The sequence below is a fragment of the Tetrao urogallus genome, assembly GCF_951394365.1.
Source record: "Tetrao urogallus genome assembly, chromosome: 3".
In the NCBI taxonomy this organism is placed as follows: domain Eukaryota; kingdom Metazoa; phylum Chordata; class Aves; order Galliformes; family Phasianidae; genus Tetrao; species Tetrao urogallus.
In genome coordinates, this window is record NC_136815.1 from 92030062 (window position 1) to 92047058 (window position 16997).

Here is a 16997-nt window from a genome sequence, read left to right on the forward strand (position 1 = left end):
CTTCTGCTGGGATTGTGTTATATAACTTCCTAATTATCATATAGGGGTACCAGTTTCTTCTGGAGCTTCACATCCTTAAACAATCAGATTAATGAAGTAATATTTGGTCATGTGAAGCTACGGCAACTGAAAAAAGAAAACCCTCATCACTATAAAGTCTTGCAGGCTTTTGAGCAGGAGGCAGAAAGGATAAAGGTATGGCAAGGGCTGGTAAAGGTAAGGTAAAGCTTAAGCCAGAACTTAGGGCAAATAAAGGTGCTGAAATTCTTGAATGTAAAGGAACACCTTTGGATGAGGGTGGGGAAGAGACAATACTTAAAGTCATAAATAGCAGCAAGAAGTGAGGACCAGGACACTGGAGTGTTACTATTTTGTATATCGCTTTTAGGGTTCCCCCAGTGATGTCTTCTATTCCCCAGTTCCCTTACCTGCAAAACAGAAGTAACAGTACTGTTCTCCTGTTGTGTAGAGATGCAGTACTGAAGACTTAGATGCCTGGGCTACATCAGGCCCAGCACTGCTAGCCAGGTGAGAGCAGGTACTGTCCCTCTTTGTTCAGTGCAGGTGCAGCCACACCTCGAACACCGTGTGCAGTTTTAGGTGCCAAAATATAAGGACATAAAACTATTACAGCATTCAAAGGAGGACTACAAAGATAGGGAATGGTCTAGAGGGCAACACGCATGAGGAGCGGCTGAGGTCACTCAGTTTGTTCAGCTCAAAGATGAGGAGAGTGAGGGGAGGCGTGATGGCAGCCTACAGCTTCCTCACGAGGTGAGCAGAGGGGCAGGCACTGAACTTCCTGGTGACAACAGGATCTGAGAGAAGAGCATGGAACTGCACCAGAGGAAGGTTGGGATGTCAGGCATTCTCCGGCTCGCAGCCCCAAACTGTCATAGTTCAAGATGCATTTGGACAATGCTCTTAAATACGGGGTTTGAATTCTGGGCAGCTTTCTGTGTAGAGCCAGGAGTTGGACTCCATGGACCTCATTGGTCCTTTCCAGCTCAGTATGTGCTATGATAATTTTTACTTCCACACAAAAAATCTACATGTTTACCACACAAAACTTCTGTGTGTTCCTTTCAAATACCTTCTCCAAGTCCTACACTTGCCTCTCTGCCAACATGGTTCATCTTATATTTAATTAGGGGAATAAATTTACTTTGAAAAGGGTGAATGGGTCAGAGAACCAAGAAAACAAAGGAGAGCGAGAAAACCTTTTTCTCTGCTTAGTCTGAACAGTTTTGCCTCACCCTTGAACTTGAAGAGAAAGGTAGAAAATTATACATTTAAAGCAAGTGCCAATTTCCAGCTTATATTTCACAAAATAAGATCTCAGCAGCAGCTTAAGAAAGGCTGCCATCCCCTTCTATCACAGTTAATGATCTAGTGGCGTCCTTCTCAGAAAACAAAATCACAGGTTCTTACACTGATACAATCCAAATAAGACATGGGTGCTGTAAACTTGTTTCTGCTACTGAATCATGCATGGCATTTCTGTGTTTCATTTAAGCCCTTCAGCATACGGAAATGCAGAAGATTTTAGCTTTTATTGCACATTAGGAGGACTCTTGCTATATATTAAGATATGGTTTCAAAGTCAGAGTCCTGGTTGTAGGTGTTCACACTGGAACTTCAAAGGCTGATTTTCCAAGTTGATGCTTCCAAGAGTTCCCAGTGGGGCCTATAAAGGCGGCTGATTCTTACCTGTTCTGTTGCTGTAAAGAGCTAGATGTCCCCAGAACAAAACATTTATGATGGCTTTTGTTTGTTTCTTTCTTTTTTACCAGTCATGGATTGCAAAAGGGTAGAAATATAAAATAATTTTTCTCCTGCTTTTAGAAAAAGGGAACATGCTTGTCATTTCAAACTACTGCATTGATGCATGATAAAATGCTACTGATGCTACCAAAATGAGACCAAATGTCAATATTTTAATGGTGCTCAGTGAGCTAATGCAAAGCTGCAAAAAGGACACAGCCCTCGGTAGATACAAAACAGTAATAAAATTGGACTGCAGTAATTTACAACCACTACCATAAAAGCTATTAAGAAGCTGGAACTGCTGATGTCAAATATCACGTCAATGGATGGAATACGCAGCATACATCACTCTGAGAAAACCTGACAAGAGCTCACTTTGCCAGTGCTCCGAGTACTCTACTGCCTATTCCTCTGAAAGCAAATTTACTTTAAGATCACTTATCTTTAAAGCCCTTAACAAATTAGGAAGCACCTATCTCCAGAACTATCTACCTTTTTCAACAAACATAATTATCAGTCTGACCCAACCACTGACAAAACCGTGCACAGTTCAGATTAATGGGAAAGAGAATTCTGCAAGCAAGAATTCAGCAGTAAAACGTAACTTGCCCCCAAACCTGGCTTTCTACACTGAAGAAGCTTTTGTTGGCTTTTTCTTAGAGGTAGAACAAGTTGGTCCTTTGCACAGCTTCATCAATTTTTAGCGTAAATTTCTCTTTCATTATGTAATTCTCTTCAACTTTTGCAGATTGAGCAAATTCACCCACCTACAGCACAAGGAGAAAAGAGAAAATTCCTCCATACAGTGACTCCAGATTATTCTTGATATTTACATCAATGTGGAATTTCCAGTCTCATCCACCTCTTGTCCTAGCTGCTGCATTTATATCTTACAGTCTTGCATGCATAACAGACATAACAGGTGCACAGCTACATCAACAGCCAGTTATACGCAAAAAAATATGGTTAAGAAAAACTGTTCATCTCAGCCATAGTCTTTTAGCAGTCCAAAACTCCCAATCTTTGGATAAAGCTGGATCATTTTAATCCTGCTGCAACACAGAGAGCTGCTTCCTTACTTTTCAAGGTTGCAAATCAACCAATAATTCCTTTGTGTTTCTCTGCAACAGTCAGTGATCAAACTCATTCCTTCTGGAAACTGTTAGTTCCCTTCTTTTTTACTTCTATTCAGCTGCACTCTTTGACAAAGCTTTTCTCATTGTTGCTTAGAAAGGATTTTACTCAAAGGTGGTGTGAACCTCCCTGATAGCCTACTAGTGTCTTAAATTCAGTCACAAGAATTCTAGTAGGTTTTAGAGCACTCATTTACTCTTCTAAAAGCCTTGGTGGCTTCTTTCTGTCATACTATACTCATCTAGCTATGCAATACATATACATAAAATATCATTATGCATTTTTATTGGCATCCCCTTGTCACATGCCAGTCTTCAAGCCATTTGTCTGCCACAATAATATTCAAAAGGTGTATATATTCTAAAATGCAACGTTTTGTCTGGTAGCCAGTAAGGCAATACATGTCTCTTCTTTGCTTCCCTTCAATTTTAGAATAATATCTCTAGAAGCCACTCTGCACACTCAGAGCCTTCTGGCTACTGAATTTTCAGGAGAAAAAAAAAGCTTTAATTACTTCAAATGAAGAAGCCTTTAGGAAAAAACTCCGCTAGACACTTTATTCGTGAAATGATGTGAGCAGCCCCAGGGAACTTGTGCTAAGATACTGTCCTGCCTCAAGGTGCTAACAAAATATGACTTCCACACCCAGACTTCAGAAAGGACCTTCTGCTAAGCGATATTTTTTGTGTTTTACTGTTTGCCTGTAGGAGAGCCATTCCTCACACTTTCAATGATCAGCCAAGAATCTTCTACGAAGAGAGGCAGATTTAGCAAAGAGGGAAGAAAACGAATTTTGCCACTAGAAAAGTATTTCATGAATTTAACATAGGTAAAAAGCTGAAAGACAGCATTTTCAGAAAATTCCTGCATTCGTTGAAATACAGCTAGATATTTATCAAGATCCTTGCAAAAGATGCTGCAGAGACTTGTGAATTTCTGATCACGTACATGAGAGACCAGATATAGAACAAACTTCTGAGCGAAACGCTCAAAATGACCCCTCAGAAAACTCCTTCCCTTATGGACAGCACAGAGACACTCTTACTGATGCTCTCACATTGCTCTACTTTCCACAATTTTTAAAAAGAGTGATTTATTTTCAAGTATCACCAATCAGGAAATTTCTACCCCACAAGTTCATTTTTTTCTAAATAAACTTTCACTCCTATTCAAATGTCAAAGCATATGGGACAGAACATGGAGTTTTTTCACAGTTCCAAAATACTGACACTGACAAAAGGCAGCTAAGCAAGAGTCTGAGACTGTTCTCCATATAGCAGTTGAAGTTTCTTATACTGTGAAAGAATTAACACTGAAATGGGGATTCTAAGGATGCCACAGAAATTATAATTAGTGAGAAACTCCCATAATGAAATTTAAAAAAAAAGTGGTTCATGAAAACAGGATAACAAAGTAACATACACGCACTGCAGTGAAAAATGATAAGGGCACTGCTACAGATAAGCAAAGCAAAGCTACTGAATCGATTTATGGTGTTATTTCTCTTTCATTAAACTTTCTAATTTAAATGCAGTTTGCCAACAATCAGAAATTATCAGTGTGGACTGAAAAACTTGGTTGTAAAGGTTACTGTAGAGGAACTGTTAAGTCATGGTTTGAACTGATGATAGAGCACCTGGTGCTCTATCTAGGTAAGAATCTAACTATTGATAGGAGTCTACCAGTGAAGAAAATATGACCCACAGTCTTAAAAGATGATTCGAGTCTGGAGCAATGGGATCCTTGTAATATAACTAGATGAAAAGGTAAGAAAGAAATTGAAAATGCTCCTGGTGAATTGGAATCTATTAATGTAATCTCAAGGAAAATGACAAAGGTGACAAAACTTGAGGCTCTAGTACAACTGGAACCTTTAGAAATGTGACACATACTGAAACTAAAACTAAAACTTTCCAGGGAAGACCAGCAGGTGTACCACCTGAGGGACGGCCACCTGTTGAAACAGCAATACATAGTATGGCTCACCCATGTATAGCAGCTGAATTAATGGATCTAGTACAAAGATTTAAACAAAACTGAGAGAAGGCATCCCTCTGCGGTTATTAAGACTATGGGACATGGGGACAGAAGGTGTTATGGTTAACGGCACTGAGATGTCAAAGCCAGCTTCCATCACACCCCACCCAGCCATGCAGCAAGGATTACATTGCCATTAGAGATGGCAATGAGAACCAGATGCTATCACAATGGCATGTTGCTGTGTGTAAGCTTACATGGCAAATGAAAGAGGTGTGCTTGTTCAGAATGGAGTAATAAGGAATAACAATGTGGGATAATATGGAAGGTCGACAAACATATACAAGCGAACTAAGGATGAAAGAGGTCATTTACAGGAAGGACTCTGAAAGTCCTGAACTAGTTAAGTGGCCTTGGAAGGTGTACACAGGACCAAAGTGGTGTGGCCTACTAGCACCATGGAGGAAGTTTCTTGAATAGTGGGGGCATAATCAGTAACTCTGCAAGTAATCGGTACGTGGATTGCAGAAATTACAATACAAACCCTCATTTTCATTGTGAAGGGAACACTGATTGCGCTGCTTTGGCAAGTCAGAACCCTGCTCCCCTTCTGGTACCTTACATCATCCATCAGTATCAGGCCAAAGTATTTAGTACAAACAACCTGAGCATGCCCACGATCCGGCAGGAATAATGCAGGACCGTTAATAGTACGTGTATTTTGCCTTGGAGGGCAGACTTCCCTGTTCTAGTACTGGTTAAACATTTGTTTTACTCTCCCTGAACAAGACTGAATTCTGATACGCTTCAGTCATTCAAGAGTCATCATAACATTCTGCTCTTCAGTGGCACCCGGTGGTGGACTTTCTTGAATCCCAAGATTTCAAATTTTTGTTAGGCATTAAGAGAGTAACTTGGACACTAACAAGGCTCAAGGTATTCTGGGCTACATTGGGCAAAGCATCACCAGCACATCAATAGAGGTGATCCTTTCCACCTTCAGCATTGGTGAGGCTGCACCTGGAGTGCTATGTCCATTTCTGGGTTCCCTGTACAAGAGAGACATGGACATACTGCAGACATTCCGATGAAGGGCTACCAACATCACGAACGGGAGCACCTCTCATGTGAGGAGAGGCTAAGAGAGCTGGGACTGTTCATCTGGACACAATGCCTACAAACCCCTGAAGAAAGGGCGCAATCAGGACATAGTCAGGGTCTTTCCAGTGGAGCCCCTTGCCAGGACAATAGGTGACTGGCATAGGCTGGAATAAAGGAGGTTACCTCTGACTTATCAGGAAACATTTCTGTGCTTTGTGGGCGTGGAACCCCAGTGTGTGCTGCCCAGAAAGGCTGTGGGTTCTCCTTCTGGGAGATCTTAAAAGCCGCCTGCACGTGAGCCTGGGACCATACTTGAGCAGGGGTTGGAGCAGATGGACCCAGAGGTCTCTTCCAGTCAAATCCGCTCAGTAAAGAGCATAGGCATTTTGCTGCAATTGTCTCATTCTAAGTATACACACTAAATATTAAGCTTTGTGTTTTGCAGACACTTTCTGAGATTATAAATGATCTAAGTTTGATACCAATCACAAAATCACAGAACTGTAGAGATTTCCAGTGGTCTCATCCAAACATCTAGTCCATCCCTTCTTCTAAAACAGATTCCCTAGAATATATCTCTTGGAAGAGCAAACTTTAAGCTGTTTAATGGATTACTGGCCAAAATCCCCTGGGATGCTGTCCTTAAAGAAGATGTTGAGGAGAGCTGGCTACTCTTCAAGGATGCCCTTCTGAGAACACAAGACCTCTTCACCCCTCTGAATAAGAAAACAGGCAGAGGAGGTAGGAAACCAGCATGGTTCGGCGAGGATCTGCTGGGCACACTGAGGGCAAAGAAAAGTGTGTACAAGCTCTGGAAACAAGAGCCTGTCACCTGGGAAGAATACAGGGATGCCGTCCAGACTTGCAGATGTGGGATCAGGAAAGCCAAGGCACAGGCAGAACTGAACTTAGCGAGGGATGTGAAAAACAGTATGAAGACTTTCTACAGGTACATTGACCAGAAGAGACAGGCCAAAGCGAGTGTGCCTCCTCTGGTAAATGTAAAAGGAGAACTGACTTCAACAGATGAAGAAAAGGCTGAGGTACTGAATGAGTTCCTTTCCTCAGTCTTCACCGGCAGCCAGGATTCCAGTACTTCTCACGTCCCTGAGCCCTGCATCCCTAAACCTCTAGGTGGGGACCGGGGCATTAAATCCCTCTCACTGTAAGAGCAGAGCAAGTCCAAGACTGCCTGATGAGACTGAATGTGTACAAGTCTATGGGGCCAGATGGCTGCATCCCAGAGTTCTGAAGGAGCTGGCTGAGGTGGTCGCTGAGCCACTCGCCATCATATTTAAAAAGTCCAGCACCAGAAGCTTTAAAAATATTTCCATTGATCCTATTTATCGATAAATATAATTGTGAATTCCACAAGGGAGAACAGAAGGCTTAAACAGCAGAGGGAGTAGTTATGCTGAACTTATGCAACATTATACCCAACTATTCTATTTCTTGTGTGTGTGTATATATACGTGTGTGTGTGTATATATATATATATATGTCTGTGTGTATATTTGTGTGTATATAAAAATATACACACAAATATATATATACATATATATATACACATATATATACACATAAATATACACACAGACATATATATATATATATATATATACACATATATATATATACACACATACACACATATTTTCTGAAATAAATTATCATTTTCCTGTGAGAACAAAGCTGGAACTGAATAAATACAGGATTCTGAAATACTAATAAAAGGACTCTACTCTGAAATAATGCAGTTATGCAGCCCAAATAATGTAAATTAGGACTGAGAAGAGGAATTAGAAATTCAGAAATCCAATAGAACAGTTGGTGATGTCTTGTTTGAAATTAGAAATGTAATTTTGTAGTCTAATTCTGTGATGCAGTTTCATTCCACTCCCTCGTTTTTTTTTCTCCCACTGATAAATGAATATGGAGAACATATGTTTGACTATAACAGTAACTGAAATAAGTTCTGTGTTTTGTTACTTTTCTAAAGTGGAAGAAGCTGTCAAAAGTGGATAATTTGGCAAGGAAATCCTACTGAGGGAGAGGCATGCAACTGTAGCAATGATTCGAGTCAACTCAGATAGCAAAGAAAAAGTATAAGTAGCAGGAGTAAACAAGTGGAATACCTTGCTTAGGAAGATGATGTATCTCTTGTCTTTGGGAACCTTGCCTTTAAGTGTAGACTAAGATAACTTAATCTAGAGAGGTGATTCTGAGCCACTTATCATCCCTCCCCCCTCCCCCCCCACTATAAGGACAGAGCAAGTCCGAGACTGCCTGATGAGACTGAATGTGTACAAGTCTATGGGGCCGGATGGATGCATCCCAGAGTTCTGAAGGAGCTGGCTGAGGTGGTTACCGAGCCGCTCTCCTTCATATTTGAGAAGTCGTGGCTGCCAGGTGAGGTCCTGGATGACTGGAGGAAGGGTCAGGTCACTGCCATTGACAAGAAAGGGAGCAAGGAGGACCCAGGGAACTACAGGCCGGTGAGTCTCACCTCCGTGCCTGGGAAGATCATGCAGCAGATCCTCCTGGATGACATGCTTGATCACATGAAGAATGAGCATGTGATCCGAGACAGCCAGCACGGCTTCACCATGGGAAGGTCATGCTTGACCAATCTTCTGTGATGGAGTGACGGCATTGGTGGACAAAGGAAAGGTGACTGATGTCATTTAGCCGGACTTGAGCAAGGCCTTTGACGTGATCCCCCACCACATCCTTATCTCCAAATTGGAGGGATGTGGATTTGATGGGTGGACCACTGGATGGATAAGCAATTGGTTAAAAGGCCGCAGACAGAGGGTGGTCATCAATGGCTCTGTGTCCAGGTGGAGGCTGGTAATGAGCGGCGTCCCCCAGGGCTCTGTCTTGGGACCGATGCTCCGTAATGTCTTTATCAACGACAGCGATGACAAAATCGAGTGCATCCTCAGCAATTTGCTGATGACACCAAGCTGAGTGGTGCACTTAACATGGTGGAAGGAAGGGAAGCCATTTAGAGGGACCTCGAGAGGCTGGAAAGGTGGGTCTGGGTGAACCTGATGAGGTTCAGCACAGCAAAGTGTAAGGTTTGGCACTTGGCCGGAGGAATCTGAGCAGTCCTTGAGAGCAGCCCTGCAGAGAATTACCTGGGGATCCTGATGGATGAGAAACTGAACATGAGCCAGCAGTGTGCTCTTGCAGCTCAGAAGGCAAATGGTATCCTGGGCTCCATCAGAAGAGAGGTGGCCAGCAGGGACAGGGGGGTGATTGTCCCCCTCTGCTCTGCTTTTATGAGGGCCCATCCAGAGTACTGCGTCCAGGTCTGGAGTCCCCAGTACAAGAAAGACAGAGAGCTGTTGGAGAGGGTCCAGAGGAGCCACAAAGATGATCAGGGTACTGGAGCACCTCCCCCTACAAGACAGGCTAAGGAGGAGAACATCCCCAGTCTGCTGGCCATGCTCACTCTAATGCACTCCAGGATAACATTAGACTTCTTGGCCACAAGGGCACACTAATGGTTCATAGTCAACCTATGACTATGGACCCATAGTCCACCAGGACATCTAGGTTCTTCTCCATAGAGTTCCTTTCCAGCAGGTCAGCCCCTAACATGTACTTATGTGTGTGGTAATTCTTCCCCAGGTGCAGGACTCTACACTTATCCTGTTCGAACCTCATAAGTTTCCTCCCTGCTCAACTCTTCAGCCTGTCTTCAGCCTTCTGGTGCATCAGCCACTTCTCCCAGCTTTGTATTATCAGCAAACTCGCTAAAAGTGGAAACTTTAAAAAGCCAAGAATTGGACACACAGACTTGCCATAAAAATATTGACACTGTTACAGTAAATTTGTTTAACTTATCTACACAGTGATCATTTTGATGGGAGTCTAAGTCTGCACTAAAGTGAAAATCCAAACAGATCAAGAGAAAATCAATGAAATTTCCATTCTATCTTCAAGCTGAAAAATCAGCAGGAATTATTATAAATCAGTTTTAACACTTTCCCTTTACAAGATAATAAAATCTCTTCACTATAGAGAAACTTCGGGAATCAGTGACCCTCAGTGCCCCCAGAATTATTACTACTATTCAAGTAAGTTCCAAAACTTGAAAAAAAACGAGAAAGTTTGCTTCCATTCCAGCTAATCAATAGTCATGTCAAATATAACATCTCCTTGCATTTTCAAAATGCATTCTCACATTGTCTGCATGCACTATACTTACAGCACTTGCTATCTGGGACATCTCTATTTCTAGGAATAAAAGTCAGCATACAAACTCCCTGGATGATTTGAGAACTTCAGTTACTGCAACAGCTCAATGTGCACACTGTAGGAGTAAGGCGACATCAAGGAATAAGAAGGCACAGAACGAAGATGAAGGTATTCAGCAGTCTTTTTTGCAAGCTGGTGCAGAACACAAAACCCTAAGCAAACACTCAGAAGCATAGCTTTGTGAATAGCATATCAACACTTTATCTTACCTATCTAAAGTATATTCTTTGTGCCTTCTAAAAGGAATAACAAGATTCTATAGAAAACTAATGATTTACATATTGGAGTGCTGAATAAAGTGTAAGATTCGCGTGAAAACTAAGTTCTTGACTTCTTAGCATTTTGTTGCTCTGCTTCAACAAAGCACTCCACTGACATTTCTGGCATTAACATTTCATTTCCCTGGCACATGAAGGTTTGGTTTCTAGCTGCAACAAGATGCACCTGGCATTTACGAGGCTGACACAGGCTGATACTTTCTTTAATCTTAGAACCATTCCTATCCCCCAACTAGATGTTTCTCTGCAGATCTGATTTCAAGGGCACATTTGAAGTGCCTGTTCTCAGAGCATATCTCAGAGATTTGGTTTCACAGCATCAAGTACTTTCTAAAAACTGGGAATATACTATACATTTTACCAGCACAGATTAATTATTGGAGCAGTCCCTCAGGAAGCTGATGACCCACGCTCAGGTTCCTCCTCTACCAGAGGGAACCCACATCCAAATCCCTCTTCAGTCAAACAGCTTGTCTCCCCACAACACATGACATTATTCTCAAGGAAGCAGACATTCCCTCTCTGCTTCAGAAGTTCAATAAATTACTTGAATAATTTTCATAGAAGAGCTCAAAAGAAAAGAGATAAAAAGAAAACAGCGTGTGGAAGTTTGACTCTGCAGTCCACTGGCTTGGATACAGTCTATTCCACAGTCTACTTATCCAAACTTCCCTTTCGCACCTTGAATAAATACTCATCATGGTATTACATAATAAATAACTGATTGAGTACTTCACAATTGCATTACATAGTAAATACTTGAATAAAAACTTCCTCATTGCTTTTACAAGAACATTATATCCACTGTTGTTTCCTTTGCGATGCTCTTTCAGACAAAAACATAACCTCTGGTTTGGTGAGGTATCTTTCAGGCAAGCAGAGTGGTTCTGTCTGTTCTCAGAAGATTTGGCACATGGAATTCCAAAAGGAGAAAATCACTTCCTGCAACACAGCAAAAGATGACTAAGTTCATCAGAACAATATTTTAGATGCCTCTTCTTTCCCCTTCCTTACAGTATTCCCACTGACTACAGCCATATTCCTGGTTAGCACCTTTTTTTCTGAAGTAATGTGCTCTCTCTAAACACCAAGTTCTCCCACTGCCCTGTCTACACAGTCTAACTACCCAAGCCTGGGCCCTGTGGCTAAAAGTTCTGTGTGAATTCAATCAATATTCCTGGGGTTAAACTCCAGAACAAAGTTGTGAGTTCAGAGAGTAACATCTCATGTTCAGAAACGGAGAAAAAAGGAATTATGTAGTTGCAGGAAGATGACATTTCTACTCATCAACTGAGCAAATATTTAAAAATAAAAGTTCCCTTATACTACTCAAAATGATTTTATATTAAAAAAATAAAAATAAAAATCACAAATCAAACACAGATTCCAGCCTAACTACTTTCATAAGTTTGTGAAGCTGTGTTTTCCTATTTCCCCCCAGCCATTCCAAGGAAATATGGTATCCTTTATTGTCTTGAACTCTTGCTTGGTAATCAAGGACGCATCCACAAGCACAGAGCAAGCATTCAACCAGAGTGGACTCCAGAGTCAGTTGTTTTTCATATTCAGAAGGCTCACTGAGTTTACAAGTTACATAAATTATTTAAGTGACCTCTGCTACCACCAATTATTTACTCCTCTGGAATTATTGGTGAGATCAATACTAAAACTCCTACTGATTTAACTTGTATGCTTCAATGTAATTCCATGATGATACAATGGTTCTGCAGTACCTGCAGCCTGTTCTGGCTGTATGCCAGCCAGATGTCAGAGCTCATACCTCCTTCTCAGTCTTCAAGCTTTACCAAAGTGGATTTTTCTAAACTTTGGAGGGAGAATCTGATGCAGAATCCGGAGTGCCACCTGAAACACTCAGGAAGCATAAGAGGCTTTTGCAAAGGTCAGGACAACAGTCTGCCTCAGCAGTGGTGGTGGTGGTGGTAGGAGCAAGGTTCTGGTAAGGAGCAATGAACGCGATAAAGTCTTCTGTGATTGTCCCGAGAATCCTTCTAACAGATGCAGGGAGTAAAGGCAATGACCACAAATTCACAACATTCACTAACTCTTAACTCTCCTTTTCTCTGACATGCAGATCATATATGGTTAAAAACAACTGTTTATTTCTTCCTCTCTTCCACATAAAGCCTGTAAGCAAAGATGAGCTCTGGGATCATTAAGAGAGGTCCCTGTTAGCAAAGTCTCTTCTCAACCAGCTCCTTCAATTTCAATACTAAAACTGGTAACCAAGCTTCATTAAGAGTTACGGGAAATAACCATTTCACAACTAGAAATCCATACAGCAGAAAAGCAGTGTGACTGCCTTAGTGAATATCTCATTTTTAAATAAATAATATCTCTCTCTGAGACCTAATTTAGGTTCCCTATATTCAACTTTATATTGTAAATATATTTATTGCTTTTCCTGAAGTTAATATAAAAGAACATCGCAAAATAATTTCACCCTGATTTCTTCTGGTTTCTTTCACTATTTCAAGTGGCCTCCAACGCTTATCCTGCTGTTTAGACTTCTATCCTGTCCAAATTCACAATAGCTTTTGTGATCATTCAAAACCTCCACAGAACTGCATTTGTATCCAGCTGCTTTTTCTATTTGCTTCCTCAAGTTTCTTAAACAACGAGCAATGCTCCACCCTGTCTCAGAATGGTGTTCAGAAAGGAGGTATGAAGAGCTCAGCAATTAATCGCTGCCCTTTAAAACCAGCTCAAACATTCAACACTGCCACCCAGTCTGAAAGGCCAGTGACCACAACCCACTCCTAAAAAGCCCACCAAATTGGCACTGTTGCACAGGCTTTGATTTAAACCCTAAGGCAGTCATCCACTTCAGGGGAGCTTTGCACTTGCTTCCATTTAAAATGTGTTTTGGTCCTCCACTGGAACCTCCGCCAAATCAGCATTGTTGTGAGCACAAGAACACAGCAGAAAACCGACACAGTCTGAAACGTATTTTCAGGAAGAAACAAAAGTAACAGACAGCAGCGTTTGATGGATATAAAGATCAATGGGATTTTGCCATTTTCTGTGTTGAAAACGTTCCACTTACAGTCTCACCATCAACTTCCATTTATTTAAAGAAAATTTCTGGCTTTTACAGCTAAGAAGTTACACCTAAAAATGCAAATCCTAAAGGCTTAAAAACGAAAGGATGATTAAAATCAATATCACATTACCTCTCACTCTAATCATTTTTCTAATATGACTGCCTGAAGAAACTACTGGCTTTCTTCACCTGCTCCATGGACCAAAACAGTACTGCTAATACAAGGGCGGCTCCAAAAGTAATGCCTCCTATTTTGTTACTTTCATCCACGACATAAGAAGTGGATGTTGATGGTATAGAAGTAGAGGTTGAGCCTTCCTGCCAAAATTCCATGACATTCTGTTCCTTGAGTCAGACGGCAGCAGAAGGGCTGTATGACAAAATGGCATCTGATGTGGAAGTACAGATGAAGCAAAGGGGTAGAACTGAATGACGAAAAAATTACACTGACATTCATTACGGCATCCTGAACTTTTATGGAAACCAAACAGTGGATGTGAGCACAGTGAGGTGGTGGTTGTGGCATTTCAGCAGTGGCTAAAGTGACAGTGGGTCACCTCTGCTGGTGCAAATTTTAACGAGTGTGGCACGTAGGCTCTTGTTCAACGCAGATGAAAATGCATAGCTAATGGTGAGGACTGTGCTGAAAAATACTGCTTACTCCACCAGTGTTACTGTGCTCCTTGTAGCATGGTATGGTAGTCTTCATGGAATTAAATATAAGGCGTTACAACTGCCAGTTGGCTAATGGCCATACCACAGCTATCCCCCCATAGAACAGAAGTTACTAAAAAGGAAATGGGTTCTACAGGGCCCTTCACAAATGATGGTTTATGCATTAAGCAACATTTGGGTCAGCTCAGAGAGGAAATGCTTAACTTACGTAGACTGAACTACAAGACTGCAAACTGTAAAAGATTTTCATCAGCTGTTTATCAGATCCAGAGAGGTACAGAAAATACACCCTCACCAGTGAGTTAATACATTCTGAGCAGGGATGTTGAGGAAAAGCAAAAAAACAAAAAACACAATTCTCTCTCTTCTTCTTTATCCTATCTGAAAACTGTGTTTAATAATAGTGCTTCAAACTTCTTTTGCCATTTCTGGGTTTGAAATCACTTTAGAAAGGTGTGTAAGCATTATTCTCATCTCAGAGTTGGCCTCACTAAGTAAAGGGATTTGCAGCAATTTGCATGAGAAGCAGTGTTCTCAGTGAATAAGAGGCTGAAATTATCTTCCCAGGTAAGCCATAATTTAAAATTCAGACTATGCTGAAAACCATGGAACAGAAATGTACAGTCCATTTGAAACTGGTGGGTCTCCGTGTGGGAATGCATATCAGAAACCCATTACACAAATCTGAAGAATTAGAGAATTAAGCCAAAAACTTGTTTGCCTGCCGACTTCTTAATTGAAATTTATAGAGACCTTAAGTATTTGCAAAATTGGTTTCTAAACAAACAAACAAACAAAAACAAACAATATTTGGCACTGAAATCAATCTGCTTACTTATAATATTTTCCTCATCTCTTATTACCAGTGCATGAGAAAACAGTAAGGACCAACAATTTTGTGGGTAAAGGATTAAAGAGTAATCAAAGATGAACTATCAAAATACAACAAACAAATCTTAGATGTTTTTAACTCTATAAGAGCTCGGTCAATTTTATGGAGAAAATGTGTATTTCATACACATAGTGCCTTTTCCAATCCCAAATAGTCAAAGAACAGAAGATGCTAAACTGGAGTTCTAGTAATCAAGATTTTCAACAGTTTTAAACCCCTACAAATTTTTGGAATTTGTAGTTAACAAACAAAAGGTTTAAAGGCTATCAAATAATCTAACTTGCTTACCAGAACAATTTCTTTAATTCGCTTGCACTTCTCCTAAGCACAGTGAGACTTCGTCAAGGCAGTCAGAAACAGCAGTTGAAACACTCACCATGGATTTGTAGTTTATTTCAGAACTGCATCACCTCTCTCTCTGCATCACAGTTTTATAAAGATGCAAATCCATGGGCTAATTTGCATCCACTCTTATATCACATCTTCAGAGATTACAGCTGTGCTTTTTCTACACACTTGTATATTCATATGAATGTTAATTCACTGATTACAGCCACAGTTACTAAAAATCTAATGCGAATGCATGCTAATGATGGCGACAGACAAAAATGAAAACACGGGGTTGTATCTGTAAGGCATATATGTTTGGTTTGCTAATATGCTAGTTTGCTAATTACGAGATATGGTTTAGTAGCTTGTGGTACTGGGACTGGGAGGGTGGTTGGACTAGATGATCTTGCAGGTCGTTTCCAACCTTGCGATTCTATGATTCTATGATTCTATGATTCTAATCAGCCCCAAATCTCTTGATCAGTCCTGCAGCATGCTATGCAAGTAAATGAGCTACAAAAGACAGTCCCTGGTCCAGCACTACTCCAGAGGTGCAGCCCCTTCCCGCACCCAAGGCATTTACCCACCCTCATGCTGGGAAACATCTCCTGCACATGGGACTCACAGGTTGGGCTGCTGGATGGGAGTCTTGCATTTGTGTAAAATTTCACCAGAAAGGAGAAGTCACAGAACTTGCCACCTGTAGATCGTGGTTAAGAACTTCTGCTTCTACTCCACTATATCTGCACTACAAATAAATAAAATTGCTCAAGTGTACAGAAAAACAGTGAAGATGCTTCATTGCTTTTTATCACATTAGTCTAGAACTATAGCTGTGGGTCCCCATGCCAGAACTCGTGTTTGAAAGGAAAGGGAGAGGGAGCTTTGGCACGGAAGGAAATTCTAGCATGAAAGATTATCAGCCAGATGCAAAAATGCTCAGTGCCAGAGGTGAGTCGGTAGGAAAGCTATGTTGCATGAGTTCAGACAGAAACAATCACAGAGGTGTAGACATGAAACTCAAGCCATGTAGGTGTGAAGGCACCTAAGGTTTCAAGCTATGAGGTGAGGAATCTTTTCTACACCAACACAAAATCCTTAATATCCTTTACACCGTTGTTGTTCCATTTCTTGGCTTTCTAGGTTGCACTGAGAGAACAGGAACTGCCATGGGCCGCACATAAAACTTATAATAAACTTTACCTACCTAAGCTTATTTTTCAATGAATATTTATTAAAACACAAACAATAGAAAGCAACAAAAACATAAAACTAGTGGGATTTTTGACCTTGCTTTTACAAAACATAAGGCTAGTTCGATGGCAGTGGTTGACGTAAGTTCTAAAGGTGTTTGTCAGAGTTTTTTGATGAAATATTACTCTTCCTGTGCTTCATCCTTGACAGTAATCTGATAAAGAGACATGACCAAATTTTTGAATTTTTGAGTTGAATATCCTACTGCAACTCTGTATGTTTGCAACTAATATATTTATGCCAACTGAAAACAGAGTTGCAA

General features: G+C 40.9%; 1 protein-coding gene across 1 annotated transcript in view; it reads right to left on the reverse strand.

Moving 5' to 3' along the window:
• Nucleotides 1–16997, reverse strand: part of TPK1 (thiamin pyrophosphokinase 1) — a gene marked incomplete at both ends in the record, with an annotated part of 191218 nt that overhangs the window by 146453 nt on the left and 27768 nt on the right.